The sequence below is a fragment of the Mobula hypostoma genome, chromosome 17 (assembly GCF_963921235.1).
Source record: "Mobula hypostoma chromosome 17, sMobHyp1.1, whole genome shotgun sequence".
NCBI classification, from domain to species: Eukaryota; Metazoa; Chordata; class Chondrichthyes; order Myliobatiformes; family Myliobatidae; genus Mobula; species Mobula hypostoma.
The window spans coordinates 17,448,911-17,474,729 of record NC_086113.1 but is presented as its reverse complement, the minus strand read 5'-3'; positions in this window follow the sequence as shown (position 1 = coordinate 17,474,729).

The window sequence follows — 25,819 nt, the reverse complement described above, 5'->3', positions numbered from 1 at the left end:
CAACCTTTAAACTGCTCAATCAGGATCAGTTGTAGCAGTCTGTCATAATCCCCCTCTACCCCCTTCGAGGCGCACCAACGCTCACAATATGTTTGCATCTCACGAGCAAACTCCAAATACGTGCGGTCCCACTGCTTCCTCGCATTCCGGAACCTCTGCCGGTATGCCTCCGGGACCAACTCATAAATCCTGAGGATGGCCTCCTTCACCACCTCATACTTCTGGGCATCTTCCGCGGATAAAGCGGAGTAAGCTTGTTGGGCCTTCCCTTTCAGTACACTCTGAAGTAAAACAACCCACTTATCCCTCGGCCATTCCTGACTTATAGCCACCTTTTCGAAGTGGAGAAAGTACCGATCCACATCGGTATCGTCAAATGGGGGAACCAGCCTAACCTCCTGGGTCGCCCGGAACCCTCCACCTTGGTTCGGCACGAGCCCCTGCTCGGCCCTTATCTTTAACTTCTCCAGCTCAAATTCCCTTTCCCTCTGTTTCTCCTCTCTCTCCAACTGTCTTTCTCTCTCTTGCCTTTCTACCTCTTTCTCTCTCTCTTGCCTTTCTACCTCTTTCTCTCTCTCCCGCCTTTCTAACTCTTTCTCTCTCTCCCGCCTTTCTAACTCTCTCTCTTTCTCCTGCCTTTCTAACTCTCTCTCTTTCTCCTGCCTTTCTAACTCTCTCTCTCTCTCCTGCCTTTCTAACTGCTTCTCTTCGTGTTCTAACTGCCGTACCCGGAACTCGTGCTCGAGTCTCAGTTTTTCAAGCTGTACCTGTACCGCGTCTCCAGCAGGTTTTTCAATAGACACCACCCCCAGCTCACCTTGGGGAAACACACCTTTAGATACATAGTGCTCTACAATAGCTCTGTGTATCTCCTCTCTCCTCATTGTCGACTTCACCTTGGCAAGATTCACCCGTTTGGCCACAGCTATCAATTCCGATTTCCTGGCATCCTCTAATGCCTCCAAGGTCGGCGCCTTTATAAATTCCTCAACCTCCATTTCTGCTGTTTGTCTTTTCTTTCTTTCGGGAATTTTAACCCAATCAATTTACTCCGTCCCAAATTTAGCGTTCAAAATCGCGGACAAGAACCCCACTTATGTTACGTACCCCGTAACTGGGTTGCCAAACCAGCAGAAATGGATCACTCAGTTGGAGTCTGGAGTACTAGAACTAAGAAAGTTTTATTAAAGAAACAAGCAACACATTAATCGAAAGGATAATAAATGCAACAGTTCAGCGATGATAAACGCACATGTGCACAGAATTAAGATAACAGCATCAATCAAGCTCTATCGTTGTCTAGGGGTAAATGACCAATTTCAAAATGACTCAAAGTTCAGTCCAGTTAGTAGTTCAGTTTGCAGTAATCGTTGCCATGGCGATGGACAAGGTGGGGGAAGAGAGACATAGAATAGGAACAACTCATCATTCAGCACAGCTTCACTCACAGACCAGCGAGATTGCTCACGAGCAACTTTTGGGCGGGTCCTTGGTGATGTCACCTGAGGTCACCGACTGTGACCCCTCCTCCAGATGCGGTCGATCCTCTGCAGTGAACCCGGCACCCAGGCAAGGGCGGACACACACCGGGTTCCCGCTGATCGTACCTTTCCACCCTGGTCGTTGTTTGTTACTTCTCACCCACTCGTGAGAAGCGCACCGCTTCCAGGGTCTCGTTACCTCGGGTGGCGTGTGTGTCTGTCTTAGCGAACCTGTCCCTTTTTATCCCCCTGCTGGGGTATCGCCTGTCCATCACTTCAAACAGTTCAGGGTTCAAAGGGGGGAGCCGCTCCAGACAGCTCTCTCTCCCACATCCCTTCATTACACATCTCCAGACGCTGCTCCATTGTTCCTTATCTCTCCTTCCCCTGAGGGCAGGTGGCAGACCAACTGCTGATGCCACTGATGCTAGCCCAGGCCAGCAAACATCTTAATTTTATGTGTATTCTCGTAACAATTATAAGAGGAAATTGAAAGACTATGGAACATGAACAGAGTATACATTATCTCAACAGTATTATCGACAACTGGTATCTTCCCAAAGTCACTACATAATAGCATTAAACAATTAGGCCTATAGATCAATATTTATGTAAATCTCCAGAAAGCCACAATAATAAACACCATGAGAATAGTCCAAAATTTTCTAGCAATTGGGAAATAAGTGTGCTTGGCTATGCCCGTACCTTAGGTTTTACCAGCTTGAGCTGATAAATAAATCGTAAGTAATAATACTGAGAACCTGAGTTGTAGCGTCCTTGACAGTGAGTCCATAGGTTGTGGAGTCAGTCTATGTACAGTTGAGGTGAATGAAGTTATCCATGCTGGTTCATGAACCTGATGTTTGAAGGGTAATAACTGGTTTTGAACCTAATACTGTGGGACCTAAGGCTACTGTACCTTTCTATTGGTGGCTCCTTCTTCTTTGTGAAAATAGGACAGATAAAAGATTAAAAATAATCAGTATTTTCCAACACAGTTATAAAACTGTCTTTCTAATTGTTTGATGTAATGCCATCTCTGATTTTCTCAGTGCTGCTGATATAATGTTGAAAGAGTGGGACATGGGACAAGAAAATTAAGTGCAATTCAGTATTGTGGTTTTATAGAAGGTACATTTCCAGATTAGCAAACCAGATATAACACTCTGGCGTCTTGAATTCAAATCCCACCAGGGTAGCTGTGGAGAGTCAATTCACTTAATAATATAGAATTATTAAAAAACATCCAGCTTTTCAAAAACTATATGATTGTTGTAACAACATCCTCTCTAGATCACTGGTAACCTTCAGAAAGGGACAAACGTCTGAGCTAGCCAAAATGTGAATAGATGTGCAGCACACTGCTCAAGTCTTAAATGGCTTCTGAAACGGCTTTGCAAGTAGCTGTACCATAACTTCTGCACCTTCCTGTTTGGCTATTACTATTCTTTCACTATTGCTGGAATGAACCACCAGCACAAGTGAGGCATGCAAACATGATTTCAATGTTTAAGAGAAGTTTGGATAGGTATATAGATAGCAACACACATAAAAGTTGCTGGTGAACGCAGCAGGCCAGGCAGCATCTCTAGGAAGAGGTGCAGTCGACGTTTCAGGCCGAGACCATTCGTCAGGTCCTGACGAAGGGTCTCAGCCTGAAACATCGACTGTACCTCTTCCTAGAGATGCTGCCTGGCCTGCTGCGTTCACCAGCAACTTTTATGTGTGTTGCTTGAATTTCCAGCATCTGCAGAATTCCTGTTGTTTAGATATATAGATAGTAGGGATATGGAGGGCTATGGTCTCTGGGCAGTTCAATGGGAGTAGGCAGTTTTAATGGTTTCATCGTGGTCTAGATGGGCTGAAGAGTTTGTTTTCTGTGCTGTAGTTCTCGACAACTCTATGATTTATCTCCAATGAAGCACATCTATCGAAAACAACCAGACTTTTTGCAGATTTTAATAAAGTGAAACAGAGCTGATTAAAAAAAGCTGCTGAGTATAAAATGTTTTTTGAAACAGGTTAGCTCTCAACTGCCTGAATTGCAGTCATCTTTTTCATACCTCTAGCAGTTCTTCGGGATATTGTACTCCACGTACAGCTAAGGTCAGGCAGGAAAAGTCACCAGCAGCCACTTTATAACACTTGTGCCAGAAAATAAAACACAACCCATGCATTTGAAGAAACGTAAACCATTCATGGAGGATTAATGTTCCCATGTTTTTACCTGCATTAGAAACTGGGCATAAAAATTAATAGTCAATGGTGTACACTCAGTGCCCACTTTATTAAATGCTCCTGCTTGTCGATGCAAATATCTAATTAGCCAATCATTTGGCAGCAACTCAATGCACAAAATTGTGCTGAAATGTGCAGACATAGTCAAGTGATTCCTTTGTTGTTCAGGCCAAACATCAGAATGTGGAAAAAATGTGATCTAAATGACTTTGTGGAATGATTGTTGGTGCCAAATGGAGTAATTTGAGTATCTCTCAAACTGTTGATCACCTGGGGTTTTCGAGCACAGAAATTTCTAGGGTTCACAAAGAATAGTGCGAAAAACAGAAAAAAACACCGTGACGAGTGGCGCTTCTGTGGGAGAAAATGCCTTGTGAATGAAAGAGGTCAGAGAAGAATGGCCAGGCTGAATCAAAATGACAGGAAGGCGACAGTAACTCAAATAGCCACACATTAGAACAGTGGTGTGCAGAAGAGCATCCGTGAATAGACAACATGTGAAACCTTGCATGACATGAGCCACAACACTAGAAGACCATGAACATATACCCAGTGGCCACTTCATCAAGTACAGGCTAAAAAAGTTGTTGAGATCTAACAAACTGAGTGTTGAGATCCACAGCGGTTTGCTGATAACATCTCCTCCTCGCTGACGATCAACACTGGTGCACCTCAGGGGTGTGTGCTTAGCCCACTGCTCTACTCTCAATATACGCATGACTGTGTGGCTAGGCATAGCTCAAATACCATCAATAAATTTGCTGACAATACAACCATTGTTGGCAGAATTTCAGGTGGTGACAAGAGGGTATACAGGAGTGAGATATGCCAACTAGTGGAATGGTGCTGCGGCACAACCTGACGCTCAACATCAGTGAGACAAAAGAGCTGATTGTGGACTTCAGGAAGGGTAAGACGAAGGAGCACATACCAATCCTCATAGAGGGATCAGAAGTGGAGAGAGTGAGCAGTTTCAAGTTTCTTGGTGTCAAAATCTCTAAGGATCTAACCTGGTCGCAACATATCGATGTAGTTATAAAGAAGGCAAGACAGCAGCTATACTTTACTCAACCAACATACATAAAAGTTGCTGGTGAACGCAGCAGGCCAAGCAGCATCTGTAGGATGAGGTGCAGTCGACGTTTCAGGCCGAGACCCTTCGTCAGGACTAACTGAAGGAAGAGTGAGTAAGGGATTTGAAAGCTGGAGGGGGAGGGGGAGATGCAAAATGATAGGAGAAGACAGGAGGGGGAGAGATAGAGCCAAGAGCTGGACAGGTGATAGGCAGAAGGGGATACGAGAGGATCATGGGACAGGAGGTCCGGGAAGAAAGACAAGGGGGGGGTGACCCAGAGGATGGGCAAGAGGTATATTCAGAGGGACAGAGGGAGAAAAAGGAGAGTGAGAGAAAGAATGTGTGCATAAAAATGAGTAACAGATGGGGTATGAGGGGGAGGTGGGGCCTTAGCGGAAGTTAGAGAAGTCGATGTTCATGCCATCAGGTTGGAGGCTACCCAGATGGAATATAAGGTGTTGTTCCTCCAACCTGAGTGTGGCTTCATCTTTACAGTAGAGGAGGCCGTGGATAGACATGTCAGAATGGGAATGGGACATGGAATTAAAATGTGTGGCCACTGGGAGATACTGCTTTCTCTGGCGGACAGAGCGTAGATGTTCAGCAAAGCGGTCTCCCAGTCTGCGTCGGATCTCACCAATATATAAAAGGCCACATCGGGAGCACCTATACTTTACTAGGAGTTTGAAGAGATTTGGCATGTCAACAAATACACTCAAAAACTTCTATAGTTGTACTGTGGAAAGCATTCTGACAGGCTGCATCACTGTCTGGTATGGAGGGGCTACTGCACAGGACCGAAAGAAGCTGCAGAAGGTTGTAAATCTCATCAGTTCCATCTTAGGTACTAGCCTAAAAGTACCCAGGACATCTTTAGGGAGTGGTGTCTCAGAAAAGCAGTGTCTATTATTAAGGACCTCCAGCACCCAGGGCATGCCCTTTTCTCACTGTTACCATCAGGAAGGAGATACAGAAGGCTGAAGGCACACACTCAGCGATTCAGGAACAGCTTCTTCCCCTCTGCCATCTGATTCCTAAATGGATATTGAAGCTTTGGACACTACCTCACTTTTTTTAATGTACAGTACTTCTGTTTTTGCACATTCTTTTAAGTCTATTCAATATACATAATTGATTTACTTGGTTATTTATTATTATGTTTTATTTTATTTTTTCCTCTCATTCTGCTAGATTATGTATTGCATTGAACTGCTGCTGCTAAGCCAACAAATTTCACATCACATGCCGGTGATAATAAACCTGATTCTGATTCTGATTCTGACTCAGTACAATTTTGGCAGCTGTGACACAAGCATTCATTCTGTACTTTCTGGGAATGAATTCTAACCATAGGTGGGTCAAACTTGTCTTCCTAATTAAGTAGCAACTAATTGTTACTCCAGTAGCACTTTTGCCAACATTGCAACGACACAGTATGGCCTCAGCGCAACAATGACATGCAAATTTGTGAAGCATTCAAAAATTTCTAAGTTGGCATGGTAGCACAGCAGTAAATGCAAATCTTCACTGTGCCAGGAATCACCAGTCAGGGTTTGATTCCTGGTGCTGACATTAAAGGGCTTATTATTCTCCTCATGACCAGGTGGGTTTCCTCCAGGTGCTCTGATTTTCTCCCACATTCTAAAGGTGTATGGTAAGTTGAAAACATGTTATGTTGATGCCGGAAGTGTGGCAACATTTGTAGACTGTTCCCAGCACAAGCCTTGCTGATTTGATTTGATGCAAGTAACAGATTTCATGACATACTGTATGTTTCGATGTAAGTGTGTCATAATAAGGCTAATGTTTCAAAATCTCTTTAGTTATATTTTTTTAATTTCCAGCATGAGTCCCTGTTTTATATTCTACGTTTTGCCCAGTTATGACTAACATACTGCATGCCATCTTATTTTTCTGCCCTGCTACTTTCACAAATCAAGGACTTTCAATAACTTTATTTCTCTTAGCCTCTTGGCATTTTTATCTATTTCCCTCTTTTGTTTCCCTCAGTCTGAGAACACAGGCTGTCTACAAGAAGGGTCAGAGCCGTCTCTATTTTCTGAGGAGGCTGAGGTCCTTTAATATCTGCCGGACGATGCTGAGGATGTTCTACGAATCTGTGGTGGCCAGTGCTATCATGTTTGCTGTTGTGTGCTGGGGCAGCAGGCTGAGGGTAGCAGACACCAACAGAATCAACAAACTCATTCGTAAGGCCAGTGCTGTTGTGGGGATGGAACTGGACTCTCTGACGGTGGTGTCTGAAAAGGGGATGCTGTCAAAGTTGCATGCCATCTTGGACAATGTCTCCCATCCACTACATAATGTACTGGGTGGGCACAGGAGTACATTCAGCCAGAGACTCATTCCTCCGATATGCAGCACTGAGCATCATAGGAAGTCATTCCTGCCTGTGGCCATTAAACTTTACAACTCCTCCCTTGGAGGGTCAGACACCCTGAGCCAATAGGCTGGTCTTGGACTTATTTCATAATTTACTGGCATAATTTACATATTACTATTTAACTATTTATGGTTCTATTACTATTTATTATTTATGGTGCAACTGTAACGAAAACCAATTTCCCCCGGGATCAATAAATTATGACTATGACTATGACTATGACTATTGTTTCTCATCCCAAAGAGAGCAAAGAACAATACACGTCTCTGGTCCATAAAAAATGTTGTTCTGAACTAATTAAGCTAATGATGCCTAATTAAAACAATCCCTTCTGCCTGAATATGGTTTTTATCCCGCCATTTCCTGAATATTCATGTGCTTATCTAAGACGGCCTCCAATGTCTCTGTTGTACCTGCCTTCACCACTGCCACTGGCTGCACATTGCAGGCACCCACCATTCTGCGTAAAAAAAAACTTGTCTTGCACATTAGCTTTTAACTTTCCCACTCTCAGCTTCAATACACACCCTCTAGTTTATACATTTTGACCCAGAGAAAAAGATACTGACTGTCTACTCTATCTATACCTTTCATAATTTTATACTTATTCAATGCATTATTTATTTGCCATTTTTCTGACCACCATGATTAATGCTTTCTTATTGCATAAAACTTTTTTCCTCACTTTGAATCACAAAATCAATTTTTGTGCTTCATGCAGAGTTATTAATCAAATTTTAATTAGGGTGTAAGTTTGATCCTTCATTCATACTAATTTCAGAAATGTTCATTTGGCCATCTCGTTTTAGTTAGTGGCACACTTCCATTTGGCTACCAGCATATTTGATATAATTGAGTTAGATGTGCTCAGATAGTTTTAATACTTTAGTGAGTGACTAGAGCATTTCAGATGCACTCCTGGTTTAACAACTATGGCTGCGTCAGCTGACCTTTCTGACGACTGACAGGGCAATTCAATGTCAGGTAGCAGATGAACCAATTACAAGTGGATCTCCAGCCTAAGAGGCAGGCAACAACAAAGTCTTTCAGTCGTCGATGCTCAGGGTGTAATGTTGGGAATATCCACTGCTGGTTGCCCTAACATTGCCTTGTAAGTAGTGTACCGAGTCTACACTCAAGTTGAAGATTTCCATTACAGCAAATACCAACTGCAACAGGTTCTCGGGATTGTACCAACGTCCTACACAATGGGGAAAATCCCTGGAAGTGTAATACTGCACAGTCACTCTATTTCAAGAAATGCAAAGCCAATGGCTTATTGTATCATAAATCCCCTCTGCTGATTGTGTTGAGGAAGTCCATCTATCTAAAGCAAAACATTTATTTATGGATCACTGTGATGTTGGTTAAACAGCAACTTAATGAAAATGTCCTATTTTGCTGAATGTTATCAGATATCCGAATGGCAATTATGCATTGCGAGCTTTGTTTCTGGTCTGAAAGGTGTCAGAACTGAATGCACTGAGAACGGATCTTCAATAATGATATAAATTTAGCTGCATAATTACAAACCATCCTATTCACTGTATGAACAATGGCTAACATAGTTTATGAGGGTAATTATAGCTCTGCATGTAGAAGACTACCACTGTACTCATAGATAGTATATTTCGTGAAGTTTCTACAACAACTAAGAACTGATTGTCCTGTTGTAGATTATTTCCTTCTATACTGGGGAAGACAAAGATAGATTGGGTGACTACAATACAGAAAAGCTTGATTCAGTCCATGTGATATTGAACTTCCAATCAGCTGTTACTTTAATTCTCTGTCACTTCCACACTCATCTTGCAGTTTTCAACCTTATACATTGTTCCAACAAAGTTCACCGTAGACCTAGGGAACAGCACCTCATCTTTCAACAAGGACATTACAAACACTCTGAACTCAGCAAAGAGTTCAGCCATTTCAAGTAATCAGCATTCAGCACTCTTGGTATCGATGGATAACTTTCCTTCCTAGTTTCTTTAGTAACTTCAGAGATTTAATCCATCCTTTCACTTATTCCAGACATTTTTTAACACTGAACTATCACCCCATTTTACATTTAATCTCTCCAAATATTTACCCAATCACCTTCCCTTTAATTTTCCTCTCCACCTCACCTTCTCATCACCTACCAGACCCACGATCCCCTGACCCCCTTGTTTAACATCCAAAAACCAGATCGTTAATCAATGTAAATTTAAGAAATTCTGCAGATGTTGTAAATTCAGAATAACACGCACAAAATGCTGGATGGCAGATCTGGCAGCATCTATGGAGAGGAATAAAGAGTCGCTGTCGCGGGGTGAAACCTTTCAACAGGACTGGAAATGAAGGGGGTAGAAGCCAAAAACGAGAAGTTGTGAGAAGGGGAAGGAGTAAAAGATTGCAGTGATAGGTAAGGGGGAAGGTGGGTGGTGGGTAGGGGGTAGATTTAGAAACTGAAGTAAGAAGAGAGGAGAGTGAACTATGCAGAGAGGAAAGAAGGAGGGGCAGCAAAGACAGGTGATAGACAGAAGAAAAGAAGACAAGGGATAGGAGGGGATCCAAAATGAGGAATGGAGCGAAAGGGAAGTAGGGAGAAATTACTGGAACTTACATAATTCAATGTTGATGCTGTCAAGTTGGAGGCTAGCCAAATAGACTATGAGGTGTTGTTCTTCTAATCTGAGACTGGCCTCATAAAACAGTAGAGGAGGCCGTGAGTCAGCATAAGGGTTGACAGTTCAGAAGAAAAAAAATTGTTTCATTGGAACTATTTGCGATTAAAAAAAAACAAGTTTAATTTGCAGAGGAAAGTAGGAGGGTGAAGAGAACAGAAGGGAGGTCTATGACGGAGTCAGATTAAATGGTGCTGGAGGAGCTTCAGCAGGTCTCTTCTTGCTGCTGCCATCAGGGAGAAAGTACAGGAGCCTCAGGGCTCACGAAATCCAGGTTCAGAAACAGTTATTATCCCCGCAAAAAATCAGGCTCTTGAACCAGAGGGGATAACTTCCATAGAAACCATAGAAACTACAGCACAGAAACAGGCTTTTTGGCCCATCTTGGCTGTGCCAAACCATTTTCTGCCTAGCCCCACTGACCTGCACACGGACCATATCCCTCCATACACCTCCCATCCATGTATCTGTCCAATTTATTCTTAAGTGTTAAAAAAGAACCCGCATTTACCACCTCATCTGGCAGCTCATTCCATACTCCCACCACTCTCTGTGTGAAGAAGCCTTTCACTTCACTCAACTTAACTTGTCCCATCTCGGCACTGTTCCTACAACAGTCCACTGTTTATATGGACTCGCTTCTAAGGACTCTTCATCTAATTTTCTTAATATTTATTGTTTATTTATTATTATAATTGTCATTTTATTATTATTATTATTACTTCTTTTTGTATTTGCACAATTTGTTGATGTTTGCACATTGATTATTTATCCTGTTGGTGTAGTTTTTCATTGATTCTATTATAGGTATTGGATTTTTTTAAGCACGTTAACAAGAAAATGAATCTCAGGGTTGTATATAGGTTGGCGACCGGGAATAGTCCGGTGATAGTGTGGAGAGACAGCGGACAGCCAGGAAAGACTGGCACCGGGGGTGTCGGGATGGCAGTCTGGGCACCAGCTCAGAAGAGAACCCACCTCTTGAAGCTTCTAGTTTACATGGAGAATCATACCCTCGGGGTCCTCCGAGAGGGAGGGAGAATGATGGACCCAATCAGACGGATACAGTTAATTACAGGGAACGACTACGACCAAGAGCTAGGATAAGAGGCTCTGAGTGTCCAGTGTGTTGGTGTGGGAGAGCATTAAAGGTTTAGGAGTCCACCAAGCAAAGTTGAAGTGCTATTCCATCCCACTGGATGGAAGATGAGATTTCTTCACCAAGCACAGATGATGTGGTCTTTTCAACCACTGATTCACAAGCCACAACGATTCGCTCTGGAGAGAGTCATCATACTCCAGGTCAGACGGGAGATAACCCAGGTCAGGTTTCAGACCACAGTACCCAGGTAGATTCTTCGCATGATGGTGGTGGTGAGGAGGTAGAGAAGAAGAGGAATGTCAAGTGGCCAGCAATGGCAGATGAGAAGGCTTGGCGTGTATTTGATGAGGATATCAGTATGATGTTGGAGAACACTCTCAGGGGAACATCAAAAAGAAAGTTGAAAGTGATGGGCAATATGATTTACGGTGTTGGAAAGTACAGGTTTGGTTTGGTTGAGTTGAAGAAAACAAAGCCTACACAGCAACTAAACAGGCGCCAGAAAGAGATTAGTAGGTTGAGGAGAGAGCTTAGATCGTTGAGACAGAGGTGGCAGGTAGCAAGTGAGGGTGACAAGCCAGGAACAAACAACAGGAATTCTGCAGATGTTGGAAATTCAAGCAACACACATCAACGTTGCTGGTGAACGCAGCAGGCCAGGCAGCATCTGTAGGAAGAGGTGCAGTCGACGTTTCAGGCCGAGACCCTTCGTTAGTCCTGATAAATACATCTGCATTACAGGATAGTCCTGTAAATACATCTGTGCAGAAGGCAGGAGTACCAGGCTTCCCAGGATGCCTTGAACATTCTAGTATGATATGGCATACCATCCAGGAGTCAAAAAGGTTGAGAAGAAATCTGGCTGTAATTTGGCTTGATCTGGAAAATGCGTATGGTTCTGTTCCCCATGTCCTGATTGGGTTTGCGATGGAATTCCGATGGATTCCTGCTAAGGTGAGGAACTTTGTCATGCAGTACTACAACGATTTCTGGATGAGGTTTTCCACTCAGCAGTTTACAGCTAGGTGGCAGAGCTTGGATGTTGGAATCCCAATGGGATGTGTGATTTCACCCATCCTTTTTGTGTTAGCCATGGAGGTCATTGTGAGGGCTGCAGAATCAATGGGACCAGGTGTCGCACTTGATGGCGGAGAGGAGTTACCACCAATAACGAGCGGTCATGGATGATCTTACCCTTTTGGGTCCCAGCACGGAGGCAGTGGAAAATGTACTATCTAGACTCGAGGAGCTAATGGATTGGGGAAGAATGAAATTCAAGACCAAAAAGTCAAGGAGCCTTGCTCTTAGGAGAGGAAAGCTGGTTGACTTTCATTTCACCCTTTGTGGAGAGGAGATTCCATCCATTCAGGACCAACCAGTTAAGAGCCTCAGGCGATGGTACACAGAGGAGCTGAGAGACACCAAGAGGGTTCAAGAGACAGGAGAACAGATCAGCAGAGGTCTGATGTCTGTTGATAAGTGTGGCTTGCCTGGCAAGTTGAAGTTGTGGTGTTTGCAGTACAGACTGATGCCACGGATAATGTGGCCACTAACTGTCTATGAAGTGGCAATGTCCCATGTTGAGGCAATGGAATGGAAGATGAACAAGTATGTGAAGAAGTGGCTTGGAGTACCGAGCAGCCTCGCCAATGTTACAATCCACAGTAGCCAGACAAAGCTTACCATCCCAGTGCAATCCCTTGTTGAGGAGGTCAAGGTCGCCAAGGTAAGATCATTCTTGATGCTTCGAGACTCAAAAGACCCTGTCATCAAGAACACTCAGCCGGATGTGACTTCAGGCAGGAAGTGGTCAGCCCATGTAGCAGTTGATGAGGCAGAGTCCAGATTGAAGCACAAGGAGACGGTTGGGGCTATCCAGCTAGGCCGCCAGGGACTTGGATGGATAGCCCACAAGTGGTGGTCATCTTCTACAGGTAAGGAGCGCCGTGAGCTTGTAACACAAGAAATACGAGAGGTAGAAGAGGAGAAGAGGTTAGCTAAAACAGCTGGCCTGGCCAAACAAGGGGCTTGGACCTGATGGGAAAGTGTTGAACAACGACGTCTATCTTGGAATGTTCTGTGGCAGATGGAACCGCTCCGCATTTCTTTTCTATGCAGAGCAGCGTATGATCTGCTCCCGACATCTGCCAACCTCAGCACCTGGTATGAAGATAAGACAGACAGGTGTGCTGCTTGTGGCGAGGAGGGAACACTTCAACGTATCTTGACTGCATGCAGAGTCAATCTTTCCAGCAGCATATACACTTGGAGACATAACAACGTTCTCAAAGTTGTAACAGAAGTGGTTGAGCAGAGAGTACTGCAGCACAACTTATCTCATGCCCCATGCTGCACAGAACATCGCATATCATTTGTGAAAGAAGGCTCCAAGTCAAGTGTGTACAGCATAGGCTCATGATCAAGCATACTTACTTCAGCCAATGATTGGTGTGTCAGGGCTGACCTGGATGGGAAAGGCAGTTTCCCGGAGCAAATAGCTTCCACAACATTGCATCCAGATATAATCGTATGGTCTGACACCAGTAGAGAAGTGGTTATTGGTGAACTCACAGTCCCCTGGGAAGACAACATCGATGAAGCCCATGAGCGCAAGTTAACCAAGTGTTCAGAATTAAGATCAGAGTGCAGAGACAGAGGGTGGAAGGTCTCATGCCATCCATTCGAAGTGGGCTGCCGTGGGTTTATTGCGTTCACTCTCCAGAAGTGGCTGCGTGACCTTGGCTTCACTAGAAGAGAGATCAAGTCAACCAGCAGGGCTGTAGCTGAGGCAGCAGAGAAAGGATCAGCATGGGTGTGGACCAAGTATGTCCAGAGGGGCAGATAGTCAGACAGTGTATACATATCTTGCAAGCCCTTCAGTATTTGCATAGACACCTGAAGAGTAGACTATCTGTTGGATGGAAGTGACCAACAACTCTGATAGAGGCAGATGCCAAGTTTTTAAGCTCACCAGTGGGAGGTGGTGCTTTAGCACTGCTGGCGCATCACCTCGAAGGAGTCTTGATCATAAGCGGGCCGAAACTCCTGAAGACAGGTGGCAGATCAACTGATGATCCCACTGGTGATAGCACAGGACAGGTAACATCTTAGTCCACATGTATTTTGTAACTCTAGTGACATATTTGTACAGTACTGTGCAAATGTCTCAGGCACCCTAGATTTTTTTATATGGCTTCAGATGGTATAGCCTCCACAGAGCCCTGATCTCAACATCATCGAGGCTGCCTGGGATTACTTGGAGGGACAGAAGCAAGCGAGACAGCCAAAGTCTGCAGAAGAACTGTGGCAAGTTCTCCACGATGCTTGGAACAAGCTACCAACAGATTTTCTTATAAAACTGCATGACAGTGTACCTAAGAGAATTAATGCGGTTTTAAAGACAAAGCATTATCACACCAAATATTGATTTGATCAAGTTTTTTACTGTTTACTTCTTCTTATAGTAAATTTTCTGATATTCAGAAACCTTTCATTTCTTAATTTTTGGAAGGATTTTCATTTTACAGAATGTGTTATACATGTGCCCAAGTCTTTTGCACAGTGGTGCTTAGATAATAAATTTACTTTGAACATTGAAAAAGAGTGCTAAAGACTAATAGTTATATAAGTATCCGTGGGAGGACTGAGATATCAAAAGAAAAGCCCAGAGATTATCAGAAGAGGAGAGAGAAAAAAGTAAAGCCCTGATACTGGAATTGCAACATAAGAAGCTGGAATGACAGGTTATCTGAAACAGTTAACTTCATTGCTGAGTCTGAAAGATGAGGTGTTGTTGACAAACATGCAACTTGCTTCCATTAGCAGAGATTAAACAGAATAGTACAGGTATATTTTACTGGAACTTGACTATAATGGAGCATTCAAGGGTTACACTAATAGATGTAGATGAGTAGAGGAAGCTGGAGAGAAGCACAAATCTGATCTGGACTGTGTCTGTGCTTTGTATCTTATGTCATCCTGTGTAAATAGTTTGAGAAGCCTAAGTTATAGTCATCAAACGTAGAAAATTAAATTGACAGGTATTAATGCAAACTGCATAGAGGTGCTCTGCAAAGAGCACACAAGATTCAGAATTATATTGTCAAATGGTGAGAAGCAAAGAAGTTAAGGAGTAGGCATTGCGTTTCCTGTCATTGCATGGGGAAGTGGTATGAGAACGGGAGTAGTTGTTGGAGACAGAAGCAATGCGGGTAGTCACAAAGGGACTGCTCTATTCCCAATGATGAAAGGGGAGAGGAGGGAAAATAATTATTGTGGTGGAACAAATGATGGCAGAAATTATAGATAATGATCTATTGAATGTAGGATTTGGTGGGTAGAAAGTAAGGGCAAAGGGAAACTGATCCTTGTTCTGGCTGAGAGAATTAGCTGCAATAAATAAGATACAGTTGTGAGACCCCTAAAACTCAACAAGGAAAACTATGATTAAATTGAAAAATTCCTAAAGATATTAAATAGATCACACTCACAAAATTCTGGGGGAACTCAGCAAGTCAAGCAGCATTTATGGAGGGAAATTGACAGTCAAGGTTTCAGGCCGAGACTATTCATCAGGATTGCTGAAGTCTCAATAAAGGGTTTCAGGCTGAAATGTTAACTGTTCATTTCCCTCCATTGATGTCGTCTGACCTGATAAGTTATCCTAATATTTTGTGTGCTTCTTTTTTCAAGATTTGTAGAATCTTTTTGGATCTCTGTTTCAAGGATCATTATGGTTTGATATTAAAAAAACGCATCCACGTATGAGATAGTTAGGGCTTCTGTTCAAAGAACCCATATGGTCTCAAGCAGATCTGTAGTGAAATGGAAGGGGAAAAGAACTGACGTGCCTGGATACAGAAAACAGGTAAATGTTAACATGGTGCACTGGGTTCAGGAGTTTGACCATGAGAACATGAGAAGAGACTGGACAATGGGAGAAAGGATAGAGTCAACGTCAGGAGAAATAAATGTTGTTGAACCAGAATAGTTCAAAGTTCAAAGTAAATTTTATTATCAGAGTACTTACATGTCACCACATATAACTCTGAGGTTCATTTTCCTGTGGGCACATTCAGCAAACCTTTAGAATAGTAATTATAACAGGATCAATGAAAGATCAAGTAGAGTGCAAAAACAACAAACTGTGCAAATGTTAATATAAATAAACAGCAATAAAAAATGAGAACAGGAAATAACAAAATAAAGAGTCCTTAAAGTGAGGTCAATGGTTGTGGGAACATCTTAATGGATGGACAAGTGACTGCAGTTATTCCTTTTTGTTCAAGAGCCTGATGGTTGAGGAGTTGCAACTGTTTTTGAAACTGGTGGTGTGAGTCCTGAGGCTCTTCTACCTTCTATCTGATGGCAGCAGAAAGAAAAACGAAGGGTTCCGGCCCGAAACGTTGACTGATCATTTCCACAGATGCTGCCCGACCTGCTGAGTTCCTCTAGCGTGTTGTGAGTGTTGCTTTGACCCCAGCGTCTGCAGAGTATTTTGTGTGTAGAGCATAACCTGGGTGGGGAGGTGGTCAGGTTCAAACAATATGTATACAAACACACTTATGAATATTGGGAGGAGTAAGTGGTGATCTGCAGTCTAGATCATCCTGGGGAGAAACTGTAGGAGAACTTTAATAGGTGCTGCCTGAGTGTTCTGCTTTATTTCAGACTACCAGCATCTGCTTATTGTCATTCTTTTGACGTTGCTTGATGATGCGTTGAGTGAGGGAGTTTAGTTAATTCTTCAAGACAGAAAATTCTTTCAGGAGAATGGTGGCCCTAAAGGACGACACCAACCTTCGCCGTGAGCCCTTAAGAATAACAATGTAGTTGAACATTAAAGGCTGTAAGTCTTATGATCTGCAGCAGGGGTTCCCAATCTTTTTCATGCCATGGACACTTATCATTAATCGAGGGGCATGCGAACCCCAGGTTGGAACCCCTGGTCTATAGTAACCATTCAATCTTTCGGAACTCATCTTTGTTCTGTTGATCAGACAGTGTTAAAATTATATACTAGGGCAAAATCTTTCCTGTATTTAGTTGCAGCTGTTAAAACTCACGCTGAAATTATTTAACCAGTTGTAGTATGCAGACAATATAACAACACAGCAGAAGGCAAGTATTTTACATGAATTTTTTAGTGCCCAGTGGCATAGAACAGCCACTTAACCAGGAATAACAAAATTAGAGCCTCAACGAAGTTGCAATTTCTTGACTAAAACTCCCAATGGTTTCAAGGCCTCATAAATAACATACAATCTTTAATGTAGCTACAAGAGCTAGAATTGAACTGAGAGTGATTATTATTGAAATGTACCTCAATATTTGCCATAATGTCGGAATTAGCACCCCATTACACATATTTTGTTACGGTAAGCCAAGTGGAAGATGCTTGTTTGAATCTTTATGTGAAAATAACACTTAAGCACAAGCAAGAGTTCATAATAATATACCAAGGGAATAGCAGCAAGAGACTATGAGCACTGTTTACTTCTAATGCCTGCTTAGTTGATTTACTTGAAGGAATCCTTGCAATACCCCATTGCTCATACTTTTAACCTGTTTTTACCTGATTTCTGTTTTCTGTATCAAATCTGCTAAGTGGTCCTGGTGGGTAAATTCAGATCGTACCCTTCAATTAGGATATATACTGGGAAATTTATCCCTGTGGCAGGCAGAAAGTGGTGGAGAGTGCTGGGATAAAGGTGCTGTGGGAGACGTATTAGATTATCCCTTCCTTAAGTCATACCATGGACGACCAGCTAGGTACTTCCCTTTGGCTTCTGGCAATCCATTTGCAGGTGTTTAGAAACCATAAAAATGGCATCATGTAGCTACTTGGAGATAAATTATATTCCATTCCACTGCAATAAGTTTACAACTGTTCTGTAGGTTGTGTTGGTGACCAACTTTCCAAGACTTTTAAGGTTTTTCCATGGAGCTATAATCGCAATTCCTGCTTCTTTATTGAGCTACTTTGGCAAAACACTTTATGATCAATTATTTCTTAATGAGCAGACATCAAAAGACTTTGAGATTCTTTTTTACCAGGTAAATTTAACTGGCAGAATAATTTCTCACAAAAGAATCATCTGATATGTTATTAGTCCAACTGATACAAATTCCTCACTGGGATGCCACCATTATTAAAAAAATGAGTCCTAGGCTTGGAACCTGAAAATAGAAACTGAACACTTAATCAGCTTATAATAATACTAATAATAAGTACTTTATTGATCCTGAGTGGAAAATTCTTCGTTACCTTAGCAACATTTAAAAACACATTTAGCAGTGTGCAGACTTTACTAATAATAACATACAGAATAATAATATACATGATAACAATGTACCAATGTACAATAATGTGCGAAATAATAAAGAAGGAACTATTGTACTGTGATGTGTTCTCCTGTCACACCGAGATGAACAGTTGTGTATGCTTATTACATTTAGTAGGAAAGATTTTCTATAACATTCCTTGTTACAGCATTGCTGAACGAGTCTGTTCGAAAGGATGCTCTGCTGCTTACTCAGTAGGTCATGGAGAGGATGTGCCAGATTGTCCATAATGGATAACAGTTAGTTTCGTGACCGCCTCTCCACCACTAACTCGAAAAAGTCCAGATTGTAACCAAGGACGGATCCAGCCTTTTTGATGAGTTTATTTAGACTTCTTGCATCACCAGCACCGATGAATCAGAGAATTGAAGGTACTCAATGTGTACTGTATAGCTACTGTATAATGTGGGACTACTTTATGTTGTAGGGACACGTCATTGCATGCGCTATTAGGTACGTATTGAGCATGCGTTAGTAGGCGCGTATTTATCTGTACGTGTGTGTTCAGTTCGGTTTCAGTCAGTAAAGAACTCTGTTAACTTAGCTCCCGTCTCCAACGTTTTTTTGTTTATAGATTTGCTGTGTAACCTGGCCACATACAACAGCAAATTGGCGACAAGGTTAATGAACCTACATCTAACCGGAACGCCGGGTTTTAGTTGATAATGGCACTCGGAGGACAAGTGTAAGGTATGAGCCAAGGAGCGGGAGAAGGAGGCTGCGAGTCTGAAAGGAAACGGAAACACAGCTGCAGGTCAGGAACACCAGGAGACCAAGAAATACAGTCGGAGCCACAGCACATCCAGCCAAGACCACAGCCGGCGCTGACCCCAGGGGCTGAAGGTCTGACTGCCCCAGAAGGGAGATGAAAAGAAGCGTCACACGCATCTAGATAGAGTGCGCCTACGCTAGCAAAAAGGTCATGTGAGTGAAGTGAAACATGCTAGCTAAAAAGAAAACAAGGAAAATGGGGCTAAATCAACATAACAAAAATGGCAATAATTGGAACCATTACAGCATTTGATAGTGGCATTGAAAACTGGGAAACTTACATTGAAAGAGTGGAAACAACAGGAATTCTGCAGATGCTGGAAATTCAAGCAACATACATCAGAGTTGCTGGTGAACGCAGCAGGCCAAGCAGCATCTATAGGAAGAGGCGCAGTCGACGTTTCAGACCGAGACCCTTCGTCAGGACTAACTGAAGGAAGAGTGAGTAAGGGATTTGAAAGCTGGAGGGGGAGGGGGAGATGCAAAATGATAGGAGAAGACAGGAGGGGGAGGGATAGAGCCAAGAGCTGGACAGGTGATAGGCAAAAGGGGATACGAGAGGATCATGGGACAGGAGGTCCGGGAAGAAAGACAAAGGGGGGGGTGACCCACAGGATGGGCAAGAGGTATATTCAGAGGGACAGAGGGAGAAAAAGGAGAGTGAGAGAAAGAATGTGTGCATAAAAATGAGTAACAGATGGGGTACGAGGGGGAGGTGGGGCCTTAGCGGAAGTTAGAGAAGTCGATGTTCATGCCATCAGGTTGGAGGCTACCCAGACGGAATATAAGGTGTTGTTCCTCCAACCTGAGTGTGGCTTCATCTTTACAGTAGAGGAGGCCGTGGATAGATATGTCAGAATGGGAATGGGATGTGGAATTAAAATGTGTGGCCACTGGGAGATCCTGCTTTCTCTGGCGGACAGAGCGTAGATGTTCAGCAAAGCGGTCTCCCAGTCTGCGTCGGGTCTCACCAATATATAAAAGGCCACATCGGGAGCACCGGACGCAGTATATCACCCCAGTCGACTCACAGGTGAAGTGATGCCTCACCTGGAAGGACTGTTTGGGGCCCTGAATGGTGGTAAGGGAGGAAGTGTAAGGGCATGTGTAGCACTTGTTCCGCTTACAGGGATAAGTGCCAGGAGGGAGATCAGTGGGGAGGGATGGGGGGGACGAATGGACAAGGGAGTTGTGTAGGGAGCGATCCCTGCGGAATGCAGAGGGGGGGGGAGGGAAAGATGTGCTTAGTGGTGGGATCCCGTTGGAGGTGGCGAAAGTTACGGAGAATAATATGTTGGACCCGGAGGCTGGTGGGGTGGTAGGTGAAGACCAGGGGAACCCTATTCCTAGTGGGGTGGTGGGAGGATGGAGTGAGAGCAGATGTACGTGAAATGGGGGAGATGCGTTTAAGAGCAGAGTTGATAGTGGAGGAAGGGAAGCCCCTTTCTTTAAAAAATGAAGACATCTCCCTCGTCCTAGAATGAAAAGCCTCATCCTGAGAGCAGATGCGGCGGAGACGGAGGAATTGCGAGAAGGGGATGGCAAGAGTGGAGTTATATTGTGATGTTAACGGTGTTAATGATGAAAAGAAAGCCAGCGTCTTACTCAGTGTTATGGGAGCGAAAACATATGGCCTGTTATGGAGCTTGTTAACCCCTGAAAAGCCAGCTAACAAAACATTCAAGCAAACAGTATACACCCTCCAACAGCACTTAAACCCCAAACCACTGGTCATTTCTGAAAGATTTAAATTTCATAAACGGAGGCAGAGCAAAAGTGAAAGCATTTCTGAATATTGTGCTGAGTTGCATAAATTATCAGAACATTGTCAATTTGGAGCTGGTCTATCAGGCGCATTGAGGGACAGGTTAGTGTGTGGCATGCAATGTAAAACCACACAGAAGAAGCTCCTGTGTGAAAAAGACCTTACATATGAGAAAGCACTAAACATCGCAATATCAATGAAACAGTGGCACTGTGTGCTACTGAGATACAACAAAAATCTCTGGAATATGGCACAAATAAAATGTCACTGAACAGAAATGAAGGAAAGAAATGTTACCATTGTGGGAACAAGTCACATGACCCTGATGATTGTTGGTTTAAAGACAAAGAATGCAGAAACTGTGGCAAATAGGGTCACATTGGCAGAGTATGCAAAGCTAGTAAACAACAGACAAGGGGCAGAATGCAGAGAAACAGCAAACCCCAGAAAGGAAAATACAACAATGTACACAAAATGAAAGAAGGCAGTTCTGACGAAAATGACTCAGATAAAAGTGAATTGTCTTGTCTGCAACTTCACAGCATGGAAGAGACAGACTAATATGGATCACTCCACAAGTGGCAGGCGTGAGACTGAAAATGGAGTTGGATACAGGCTCAGCTTTAACAGTGATCTCTGTACACGACTACAGACGACTGTTTTTGCACATACCTTTGAAATGAACTAAACTACTGCTAAAGACTTACACAGGACAGAAAGTGCGTCCTGAAGGCAAAATTAAAGTGAAAGTGACCCACGGAGGTAAAACACAACAACTGATCCTCTATGTACTGAAAAAGGGAGGACCACCATTGCTGGGATGTGAATGGCTCAGGAAAATCCAGTTGGATTAGCACACCATCAAGGCACTAGGTGTGTCAACAAAGGAGGGCAGCTCGGTGGAGAAGATGTCCTCAAGCTCTCCTCTCACCCATTGTCGACTATTACAATGACGAGGAGGAACTAGACAGTGTCGACGATGAGGACGAACGCAGTATCCGTGGCCATGACTCAGATGAAGATACAGAGGATGCAAGGGAGACAGATATTGCCAATAAGCAAGATGATGAAGACTACCTGGAAATAAAAGAGCAGATGTACCAGGAGAAATTGACATCTCCCAAAAGATAGCTACAGCAGTTACAGGAAGGCACTTTGCAGGAGTATCAGAAAAGGATGAAAAAACTAGATCAACAATACAAGGAAAGAATATGAAATGCAGGGCTTTTTCTGCAACTGGAGACAGAACAAGTGGAAAGGAATTATAATAAAGAGAAGAAAGCAGCAGTGAAGGAATTTGAAGATTAAAAGGTTGAATTAGAAGAAAAGAAATGATGATTGAGAATGAGAGACTAACAATGGAACTCACAGGAGATTCTATGGAGGTAAAGCCAACAATCACTCAGAAACTAAGCAGGAGACCTAATGACCCTGTTCCAATTACAAACAAAAGATGAAAACCTGCACCTGCGCAGTTAAATTACTTGTTAACAGATGAGCAGATAATGGAGGATCTGCGAACTCTCAATAAGCTTAAATCTCCGAAAAGACCAGCATCTCCGTCTTCTCCTGAACAATTTCCTTGGGAAAGATCCATGAAAATTGGTCATCCCTTAAAAGCTCTTGGGCAAATCAATTCCATTCAAACAGAACAGCTTTTGCACAAGGTAAATCTTGAACCAATCATTTCTTCCATTGAGAATCATACACTTAATCCTTTGCAGGAAGTTTCTTTTGTACGTACGTATTTTGAATCCTCAGCCAATGTGTCTTGACTTGCACAAAGAAGTTGGGAAACAGCATCGAAACAGAGACAAATTCTGGCAACAAACTAAGGTTTCTATTGTTGTATTTTTACACCTGTGCTGAATGTGCATCTGAAGGAATTCTCCCTCTTGAGCAAGACAGATAACGCTGCAGGATATCCTTAATATCAGCAAAACTGTACTTTAATAGCAGCTGAAGAACAATGGAACGAACAACAGGATTTCGATCAACTGCTTCATCAAACGGTGAAAGGTAAAATACTGATCTTTCTGTGAGTCAATGGATTGCCCCGTCTTTTGTATAACTAACAGAGACAGCAGATCACCAACGATTCTTTTGTTGGTGGCAAGTCGTCTTTGAAGCAGACCATGGAAACCAAAGTGACGAAAAATGCATCACACCTCTTGCGAAATGTGACTAATTTTGCTGCAGCTTCACTTATTTCTTCTGTTACCGCTGGTACTTAATTATCATCTAGAGACGTACCGTACAGTGGGCAGAGTCCCCTCCCAGAGACTTGAGTTATAAGTGGGTCTTAGACCAAAAGTAAAAAAAAAAGCTTGTTATAGTTTAATACTATTATGTTTCTTTGGTATAACTTGATGTTACTAAGTTACTAAGTGAACAATTGGTAGCCGTTTGTATGTTAAGGGTAAACATATTTGTTTAGCGTAGTGCCCCAGTTAAAAAAAACAATTGATACACTATTAAAATAAAAGGGGAGGAGTGTACTGTATAATATAGGACTACTTTATGTTGTAGGGACACGTTGTTGCATGCGTTATTAGGCACATATTGAGCATGCGTTATTAGGTGCGTATTTATCTGTACGTGTGTGTTCAGTTCGGTTTCAGTCAGTAAAGAACCCTGTTAACTTAGCTCCCGTCTCCAGCGTTTTTTTTATTTATAGCTTTGTTGTGTAACCTGGCCACATACACAACGCAATGCATATACTCTGATTCATGGAAAATAACTCCTTTTCTTCTGCTTTCCACAATGGTCCTTACAAGTGCCTTCTTGAGGTCAGCTAACCGTAGATGGGTCAGACAGAGACAATCTGGGACTTTTTTTTAGACTGTTCAACATTACACTGAATTAATAGTAATGAATTGAAGAGTTTAATCACTAAGACAATGAGTACTTTTCTCGTGCTTCTAAGTTGAATTTATACTTTACAGATAATTTGAAATATTTATTATTTTATGTAAGAGTCTGGAGCTTTTAGCAATTATTTCAAAATTTAATTTCTGTTTACTTTTCCATAAGGTTTACAAAATCTGTAGTTCTTGTCAGTTGCTAGGATCATTTCCACCTACCAACATTTAGTGAGTCTGTTGTCCAGTTTTATTCAGTAATAACAGGTCTATTGATAGTAACAATTTACTTGTGAGCAGGGTTATGACGTTTTTTGACAATGAATGGCAGGGCAAGATCCTGAGATAGAAGTACACGGTTCCCTGAAAGTGGCAACATCGATAAATAGAGTGGCAAAGAAGGCACATACAAGAGAAAATCTGCAAACGCTGGAAATCCAAGCAACATAGACAAAATGCTGGAGGAACTCAGCAAGCCAGGCAGCATCTGTGGAAAAGAGTACAGTCAACGTTTTGGGCAGAAACTCTTCAGCAGGATTCTGAAGAAGGCGCATGTCATGCTGGATGTAATCAGAGGAAGCATTGAGTAAAAAATTCATGTAGCAGTCACCGGTCAGACCACTGGAGTATTGTGTGCAAGCCCTGATCTCTATATTACAGAAAGGGATGTGTCTAAGCCAGAAAGAGTGCAGAAAAGATTCACAAGAATGATGACTGAAGAGGTTGGTTTGAGTTTTTAGGAGATCAGAATCAGGTTTAATATCACTGTCATATATCATGAAATTTGTTGTTATGCAACAGCAGTACATTGCAATGCATAATAATAAAAACTGTAAGTTACTGTAAGAAGGGTGTGTATATATATTTTAAAAGTTCAATTAAATACTTGGTGCAAAAAGAGAAAAAAAGTAGTAATATAGTGCTCATGTGTTCATTGTCCATTCAGAAATCTGATGGCAGAGGGGATGCCATTCCTGAATCATTGAGTTCAAAGATTCAAAGGTCCAATTTAATGTCAGAGAAATGTATACAATATACATCCTGAACTGCTTTTTCTTCACAATCATCCACGAAAACAGAGCAGTGCCCCAAAGAATGAACGACAGTTAAATGTTAGAAGCCCAAAGTACCCCCCAGCTCCCCTCCCTCCCGCACGTAAGCGGCAAGAAGCAACAATCCCTCTGCACCCCCCTCCCCGGCAAAAGAGAAGCATCGACACCCGCCTGCCACCGAACACTCATGTATGAGCAAAGCAATAGCAAAGATACAGACCTGCAGTTACCCCAAAGACTTCGTGTTTCAGCCGGTATTTGACATACCGCAGGTTCTCTCTCTTTCTCCCTAATAAGGGAGAAGGAGGTGTCTCCATTTTCCCAGTGAGCGAGGAGGCATAACAAACAACTCGCTGGTTTTCCATGTTAAAAGTCCGATACGTCACTTTTTTCGAGCTCTACGCCAGAAGATCTCAAAGATCTCAGGTCTCTGGGCACACAGCAGATATCCTGACTCCCCCAACAACACACGGGTCTCCTGCTGTGACACCGACTCTCTATCTGCCCATCACCAGAGCCCCAAGATCCCAGGCTTCCAAATCCGAGCTGAACTCTTAGGCCAAGCCCTTGGCGTGCCGAACAACAATGGTTGGTTATGAAACCCCGAGAGCGGGTCCCATTCCCGCAAAGAACTGAAGGCAGCGTGTAACTCCAGATCAAAGTCTTCTAAAGAATCCTGAAAGGGTAAATAAAGATATCAAAGATAGAAGTAGAGCTGTTTCCAATGTCGCCGTTTAGCGCCATCATTACTCCGCTCTGCCTCTTCTTCAGGCCTTCAGGCTCCTTTGCCTCCTCCTTGATGAGAAAAGAGCATGCCCTGAGTGATGGAAGAACTTAATGATGGATGCTGCCTTTTTGAGGCATCGCTCCTTGAAAATGTCCTGGATCTGGGGAGGCTAGTGCCCATGATGGAGCTGACTGAATTTACAACTTTCTGCAGCTTATTTCAATCCTGTGCAGTGTCCGCCCTCCCTCCTCCCAATATCAGATGGTAATGTAGCCAGTTAGATGCGTTCCAACTTATCTGAGATAACAGAAAGGTTGGAACTTTATTCCCCTGGAG